The sequence below is a fragment of the Haliotis asinina genome, chromosome 10, assembly GCF_037392515.1.
Source record: "Haliotis asinina isolate JCU_RB_2024 chromosome 10, JCU_Hal_asi_v2, whole genome shotgun sequence".
NCBI lineage: Eukaryota > Metazoa > Mollusca > Gastropoda > Lepetellida > Haliotidae > Haliotis > Haliotis asinina.
The window spans coordinates 5,311,010-5,319,893 of NC_090289.1; the positions used below are offsets into that span (position 1 = coordinate 5,311,010).

Consider the following 8,884-nt stretch of genomic DNA (forward strand, 5'->3'; position numbering starts at 1 on the left):
GCTATACTTCTAAAATGCCCATCAAACAGCTCATCTTTCTGTACACATAATGAACCCTCAGCATATCAGCAAATGAAACAGCCAATCGGAAACCGTCCTTACACTTGAGTGCATATCCACCCGCTATGACTGGGTTCGGTCTCCCGCAGCTTTCGTTTCGAGGGAAGTGAGCCCAAGTACAAAATATTGCACTTTTGAATCGCGATTGTACGCTTATAATTTTGTTTATTCGTTTTTTTAAAAGCAGCAATGTATATTATATGTCATGAATAAGTGATAAATGTGTTTTAATAATGTTTGATTTTTTGGTTGCATGTGACCTTTAAACAAGAACTAATGTGTTCCGTAAGACTTCTGCCAATATCACCCTCTAAATTTAAACTGCAAAAGTAAATTACGAGTGATATTTTTAGAAGCTGAATATGTCTCTTAATATTGCTAAGATACAATTAAAACATGTTAAAACTCATCCTTGTCAGATGAGGAATATATATTCTGGTGATATCATATGGGTAGAAGTCTTCCCATGGGTTCTTGATGTATTTAAAGGCTAGTAGGGTGTCACAATAATGTTTTCACATGAGTTGTTCAATTTACGTAAGAAATGTGGATACTCCAATAATTCAAAACAAAACACATGATTAGTTTTCCATCTGTCATGTAACAATACTAAACATGTACAGTTTTAAAACAGTAGATTCAAGTCCCATGCATAACCATATGCACCAGTACCTCTGAGAACAATGACCGCCCCATAATTGGGTGTGTCTTCAGGTGCACAGGCTCCTATATTATACATATGACTCCATACGTTAACTGACATTCATAGAAATAAACTCTGCGACATCGAATCGGCATAAAAAAATGCCCTCAACAGACCGGGAGGATGTTGGAAACTACCTTTCTGGGAAATTAATTTTGATAACCGCGTATCTGCTTACATACTCACCTGAGAATTTTCGGAAACGATTTCGACGATACAATTCAACTCGACGAAAAAAACGCTCAGCAACTATTATATAGACAATCTAGGAGTTCTAAGTTACGGTCATATTATTTCCGCACAACTGGATATAAAGGAACGTCGACACAATCATCTGTTGATCTCAACATGTCAATCCGAAGCTAATATAGGAACTGGGAGTTCAAACCTGTTAGCTGTTTCGATTCATTTGCCCAGCAGATCCAGCATGATCCGTGCAAAACTACACTTTACCTGTAGACGTCTGCGAGCCGGGACCGGTGTAGACTTTTTGAACAAGTACAATGTCCGTGCTGACTCAAATCCTAACTATTCCGCTCCGCGCCCACAGGTGACAACAGTCATCAAACCTCAGCCGCCATTAACGGTAGCGTAGGCATGCGTACACTCAACGCGGAAGCAGGTGCCCGTCACGTGACGTTTGTAGTCGCTGTAGCTCTTCACGCGGACCGTTTGAAAACACGTTATTTCACACATAATGAATATAATCTACTATCTGAAACCCAAATACACACGCAAATGTCACTCCCATGAGTATATCATGTAAGTACAAGTGAAAAATAACGCTTTTACAAGATCAGAATACAAGGGGCGAGTAGATTTGTAGTATGTGCAGTATTAATGCACATTGCACTGTGTATCTTCTTTAAATTTGTCTGGATGAAAGGGTCTTACAACAGACAAGTAAGAACATATCTGTTGCGGCAAATATGTTCCGCACGTGCAAATGGAAACACATGAAAAGAGTATCAGTGAGTTAAAGCAGGGAGACTATATATACAATATATACATACATATATAAAACGAAATGTTAGGGTGTATTTGGGGTGTGTGAAAAATAAGACATATCGCCTATCTGATCTGATCCGCCATTGATGATTGTGATGCTTGTGGGCTATTGTTCCATAACTTCTTTCTTTCTTGTTGATCTTACTACAAATGTATTTGACAAAACTGGAAAAGTGTTAAGGGCCCTTTGTGACAGTTTAACACTTTCTGTTTTTGAGGGGTGTGTGACAGTGTCAGTGAACATTCTGTTAATGTCCATTCTATTCCCCATATGGAATAAGATATCTCAATTATTTATTAATGTAAACAAAAATGTCTCAAAGTAGATTTTTTAAAAAGGACAGCTGGAGTTACCACGTGTTCTCGCGATATACTTTTGCGTTCTTTGACATGTTTTGAGAGGGAAGGTCGTGGTGTATCATTTATTCTTTCATTCATTCACCTATTTTCTTTTATTGTTTCTTTCATTCATTCACATAATTCTTGCTCTTATTTCTTACTATAATTCATTCATTCATTGTAAATTTCCAACTGAAGTTCCGTTAAACACAGCTGAAGTAGCGCCGGGAACGAGCCAAGTCACTGTGTGCTTTAATTAGTACAAATGGTAAAGAATGCAAGCGAGTGACCTATCCCTGTTGTAGATTATCCCTGGCTAAAAGCAACCAACGTGCTGAAATGACAGCGACGGGTTTTACACCTTACTTTCCGAATGAACAGAAATACAGACACTAATCAAGCGATTACTAAAGAAGTTATCAGCTTCTAATAAATGCCACTTGAAGAAGTGTTGCCATCATTTGCGAAAAGCGACTAACACCAGTAGAATAGAGTTTGTGGCCACATGTGTCTACAAAATTTACTGTCGGCAATAGAGAAACAAATTGGTAGGTTACTGTATCCCTAAATTTACACAATTGCAAAAGCAAACATCGAATTAAATGGTCGTTAAGTTTGATGCGTGAAGCATGTTTACTTGTAAAATCGGGCAAAAGTTTGAAAAAAAAAAGATTTTGAAAACAGTGGATCAGACTATAATTGGCAATTAGGTAGCTCGGTCGGGTAAGTATGACGACGGACCGACGGACACAGGTTCACTCCCAGTTTTGGCAGTGAGTTTTGACACCGCGGTAACGAACTACAATAGTTGTCCCAGTTTGGGCAGTTTATGACTCACACCGAACAATTAGCCCCATGACACCTCGTTAAGGAGTCTTACTTGATTTAATCAGCTTCAATGAAGAAGAGAACAGAATAACAAAAATGTTTATTGGTGATGATTAGTTTATTCGCAATGCATTTGGGAAGTATTTCTAATGTTCCACCAATTCCATGGAATTGTGCCATTCTCTTATTCATTTTCCGTGTGAGGTAGCGATAGCCATCCAAAAGCATGTCGGCACCTTGCTTTCTTCCATCCAGGATCTGCCCTTTCTCTTCCATAGGTGTAACAACAAATTCAGCTTCAAATCTATGCATACTCTAAATAAAACATCCTTATTTTTTTAAAGTTCGTTACTTTTACAAACATCCTCAGTGCCTGATTGATCCTAATTATCGCTGTAGCAAAACAGTAACCACCTTCCTGACGAGACCTAATTGATCTGAATTTACTAGCCTACTCAACATCCTCAGTGCCTAACTGATCCTAACTGTTCCGGTTACTGACGAGACTTGATTGATCTTAAGTGGTCACACCAGTTGTCACAGCTTTGGCAGTGAGCTACAGCACCTGCATGGACCAGTGCACAACAGACTGCTGAAAATGGGAGTATACCCATGAAATGCATGAACTGCTATTAGACTCAAGGGGTCATCTCAAAGATATTTTATGCTTCTACCTGTGTTTTCAATATGTCTCATCTACTGATTAACATTTAAGTGTTTCTCTTTCATGAAGTTTATGTTGAGATATGTAAAAGATGGGACTTGATATGCATAGAAAAGCTAAGATCTGCCATCGTATATATTAAATGTCTAAAAATATATGGTGGCATGACAATCAGAAGATCAACAGGACTGAATTTTATCTGTAAGTTGTTACGACATTCCGTTTACTTCCCATGGTAGCATCTGGAGCTGCTCATTTGTGACGTCATTCTGACCTTACTTCACAATATGATTTGAATGACGTCACCGCTGTTGATGACGCAACAAAATTTCGATGTTTCTACTCAATACGCAGTGAATAGTCGAATGGTCTTGCCGGAATCAAATCCCATTTGATCATGTTTTTCAACCAATCAGATTACAGAACACAGTGACTTTTGGTTTACAATTCCCCATAAGGATTAAATTTTCTTAAAGGCATGAATTTTATGGATGTCAACTTCTCTCTTGCGATGGCCCGACCCTAACCATGTCCGCATATCCTAGTTTTGCTTTTGTTTTTATGGTGAGTTCGTGAGTGAGTTTCAATGGTACACTTTGAAGCTACATCCTTAATTTTTTCAGTACTAAAGTTATTATTTGTACGTTAGCTATCCGCAGTTTATATTGAAGCTAAGCCTATTTTTTAAAATGAGTATTTAAATCGTGCATGTTTTTTGTCATAAACTCTTAAAAAAATTAGGAGATCATTTTATTTATTTGCGATTAAAATATTTAGGGGATTTATCGGAGTCAATCAATGTTGATATGAAATTACTGAATGTTTCTATGTGATTTCTCGACCTTGAAAAAACGTCAAAATCAAGAATGGGACCCCATACACGTGTATGGGGCTAATGTGTTGCGCGCGTGCATATTATGCGTTGTGTTTAGGAGTGGTAATAGAGGGAAATGGGGGTGCGTTCACAAGATGTCTGTCCTTGAAACTTTTGTTAACGGTTACACTTCCTACCCAGAGTGAAAGTTCACTATCCCCTACTTTTTTAACAGTATACAATATCATCGCACACTAATTGCATAAAGCCAGTACATGGTCTGTTCCAAATAGGTCGCCTTAAATTTGGGGGAAAACGTAATGCTCATTTCTGCACTAATATTTACTCGGTGAAGTCCTTTTACCTTTCCTCTCAACCACCTAGGCTACTTAGACCGAACATACAGTTTAACAGATTTTTCACACCTTCACATATTAAATACATACATTGTAGACGTCAATGCGAAAAAGGCACTTCCGAGAGGGCTTTAATGTTCTGATAAAATGCTTTCCCAGTGCTTATGTTTTACAAATGTACTCTTATATCAAATTCAGATTATTGGTAATTGCACTGGAAAGGGATATGTTCGGGGCATTTCTAGCTTGTAGCGTAAGAAGTTGCTGTAAATACATCGACCGTGTAAGAAGTTACTAACTTGCAGTTGTACTGGGTCAGGCGAGTCCACTTAATTCCACTGTCTCTTGACTGTGTACATAATAGTAAGGCTCTGTTGAGCAAGACTCTAATGTCGGGTTACATGACAGTTTGGATTAAGCGCCTTATCACTGACATCAGTGTCTTGTGCAGGCGTTAAGATGGCAGTTTCTCCTATAGATGAAATGGAACAAAGCCTCCACAAGAAACGAAATTAACAGAAATTCAGGATAAAGACCATTGACGTGAGTTTGAAAGGTGTCTGTGGGTGAAAACTGGAGGAAATATAAATGTGAGAACAGGAACGTTTAGGACAGGATAAAGATGTGGCATTGACTCCATCACTTCAACAACACAAGCAGATGTCTCTTGGGAAACGTAATGAAATATCATACACCGCACCTACAGTCCATTGACAATACAGAGATAGGTTGTACGCCAGACAAAAATAACAACATCAATACTTTAACTCAGTGGGGTGTTTATTGTGCAGGAGACCCGTGAAGGTCCCGGGGTGGAATAGGCCTTCATCAACCCATGCTTGCCATAAAAGGCGATTCAGCTTGTCGTAAGAGGCGACTAACGGGTCGGATGGTCAGACTCGCTGACTTGGTTGACACATGTCATCGGTTCCCAACTGCGCAGATCGATGCTCATGTTATTGGTCACTGGACTGTCTGGTCCAAACTCGATTATTTACAGACCGCCGCCATACAGATGGAATATTGCGGAGTGCGGTGTAAAACTAAACTCACTCACTATTGTGCAGGACTAACCTTCGTCGGATTGTATGGACACTTGTTATATGTACTTAAGTAATCTATAATGTGCCAGTGTGTTTAGGGTTCAGTCTAGAGCAAAACCTTTTGCTGATGTGGCGCACAGTTTTGGCAAGGTGCACTTCTACAACTCTTAAAACGTGAATTCATGTTTGTGACATTTTATCGGTATTGAAGTGGACGCGGGCATTTAGCGATGCACCAATCATGGGAATCGAAAAAATGTCGACGGCCCACTACAGCGGGGTAGTGTCTGCAATTGAAGAAAGTATGGCAGGACAGAGACACCCACAACCAAAACAGGAAGAATGCTGCTAGAGAAACGAATGGACGCTCTCACAATTAATCCACTTAAGTAAGGATGTTGTTCTGCACCGGTCTCGAGCAGACAACCGAGTGAATGACATACTGGGCGCCATGTTCCTCTCAACTTGAGCATGATGAAATACTAATAACCTGTTGATGATAAATAACGTACTAGTATTCATCAAGGATCGAAGTAAGTTTAAGTGCTTTCTTTCCTATCCGGACCCCCAAGGTCAATACGATCGGATATCGGGGAGCAAAAAAAAAGAGCAAGATTATTTTTGTATATGCGGAGTGCATACTTCCTGAAACGTCAATAAAATATCAGGTTCACCTGAAAGTTTTTCTGCATCCTCGTGGCCAAAACTTCCTAGTTTTGCAATCCACACCAGCCGTGTATATCAATGGGAGGTGTTCATGTGTTTGAATACGTATAAAAACCTGCAGTGTGTGCGATCCCTAACATAACGCGGTTTGCGTTTCCATGACCATGTTTGAGTGTAACAGTTGTGTCAGGTAAGCTAGCAAAGGAGATGTGTGATGTGACAAGCTGTCTGCTGTGTGACAACCTCAGTAATCATATTTAGGCATCATAAAGGACCTTTGGGCAAACATTCTCTACCAGAATCCTTATGGGTGTAGCTGGACTAAAACTAGCACACAATACAGAGTGTGCAGACTTTTAAAAGTTGGCAATATTTCCACCATCAATTAATTCTAAATACACTTGCCCCTTAAAAACTAGCTTGTCAGGTCGCCATGCCTCACTGCATCTACAGAAGCCTCTTGCCTAAAACTCACGATCTCGGGCAGGTTCAAGGTTTCAAGTTGTACAAAGCTCAAGACCATCCAATGAGGACAAAATCATTCAATTATCTACAAATATAACCTACATCAAACTGCCTTGGTGCATGTGTGGCAGGCGATATTCAGCAACATTCCATAATGATTACTTTCCGTGAAACAACACAACATAAGATATTATAGCACTCGTGTTTATTGACTTATACACAAACTGAAAGTTCCTGGTGTCTAGGAACTACATTGCACTGCATCTGGCCCTTGGAAACTGAAAGAAAATACAGACAACATTAACATAATGCAGAGGCATATTTCTAGGTGCTTGCCTGGTTATCACATTACCCTCAAGATTCAAAAGTACAGCCGAGGAAAGATAATATACATAACTCTTCATGAGGACATTTCTCCAAAACACTCAAGGATAAATAAAAAAGTGAAACGTTTCATGGGCATCAGTGCGTCACTTATTTGTGGATGTATAATTTATTTTAATGCCATAAATTATTTACTCTGTCGTCTCCACAAATGTCCATGTGTCCACTACAAGAATGAGTGCATCTACAACTCATTAACACGTGCTGAACTTCCCATGATGTATTTCAGACAGAAAAAAGTAAGTGTCCTGATATATCTTACGTACCACTGATGCAGGGATTTTTCTTCTGTGGTTCTTTCCCCATTCAGTCCTTTCATCAATCTAAACACATAATGATAGGTGAAAGAAAACGTGGGGGGGGGGGGGGGGGGGGTAGAGAGAGAGAGAGAGAGAGAAACATCACTAAGTTTAGTTTTAGACTGCACTCAATATTACAACTACATGGCAGCTATCTACAGTCCTGACCAGACAATCCAATGTGCAACAGGAGGACCGATCATAACAGCCCTTTTTTATTGCAGCTGTTCCAAGTCAGACCGATGTATTAGACCAAGATCTGCAGCATATCTGCTGTGGACTTTCATTCCAGGGCACCTGTACTACAAACTGGGTTCAATTGAAAGCGAAGGACTAAAATTACCCTTAAATAAGGACAAGTGCTTAACAGAAGTAAGACATGGCCATAAAACCTTAACGAACACAATCAGAAAAATGATGCATTATGATACATCACAGAATATGTGAAAGAATCTATGCAACATGTTTCTACTGAACTTTGCACTAAAAGGTTACAAGAGCACGCACTTTCACTCTGCACAGCCTCAAACATTCATGATACAGCCTGCCTTTCACCAACAGTTTGCCACCACTTGGAGTGAGAATACAACAATGTTACATGTTGAATTTCTTAACTTTTTGTGTTTGATCATTCAGCATCAGATCTTATTGAGTCAAGGTTTCAGCACCATGTGATTTATAGATGCTTTGTGCACTTATCCCTATTTTGAGTTATGGAATCATTTCTTCTCATCTCAAACGGACTGTACACATTTTCACTACCTTATGACATCGGACTGGCACGGATTACGAGCAAGGAGCCACATATCCTTGGTCCATTTGAACCTGTACAAAAATCCAAAACTACTGATCAACAAGTAATCTGTACCTTACGATGCACATGTGCACAGATGTTGCTACTTTTACTTCAAGATATCTTTGAAATATTCACTACCCATGGGACTATGTTAGATATGATTCTTACTACCATGTACGTTTCTAGTTGTCAGCTTTAGTATGTAGTAGTTGTATTGAAGAATGTTGAGCAGAACTTTCAACTTACCTCCACCTACAAGGATTACTAGGGACATCGTACTCGGGACCTGTACTATTAAATGGACTAACACCACATTCAGCAAGTTCTCTTCACAAACTATTCCAAGATTCAACAAACATGTTTTGTAAAGCATGCAAAGGTTTATGGGCAGTAACATATTTTTTCGAGTAAAAATTTCAAATATATTGACTAGCATCTGAAGACACAAGGAGTGATCAT

At 39.3% G+C, this 8,884-nt stretch overlaps 1 protein-coding gene across 3 annotated transcripts in view; it reads right to left on the reverse strand.

Moving 5' to 3' along the window:
- Positions 1 to 1,398, reverse strand: part of LOC137254679 (uncharacterized) — a 47,220-nt gene extending 45,822 nt beyond the window's left edge. For 2 of the 3 annotated variants that reach the window (XM_067792529.1, XM_067792527.1), the window contains exon 1: positions 1,217 to 1,375. The gene's annotated coding sequence lies outside the window, so the exon portion shown is untranslated. Of the gene's footprint in view, positions 1 to 1,216 lie in introns of all 3 variants that reach the window. The other variant, XM_067792528.1, reaches the window with a different exon arrangement.
- Positions 1,399 to 8,884: the final 7,486 nt, after the last annotated feature.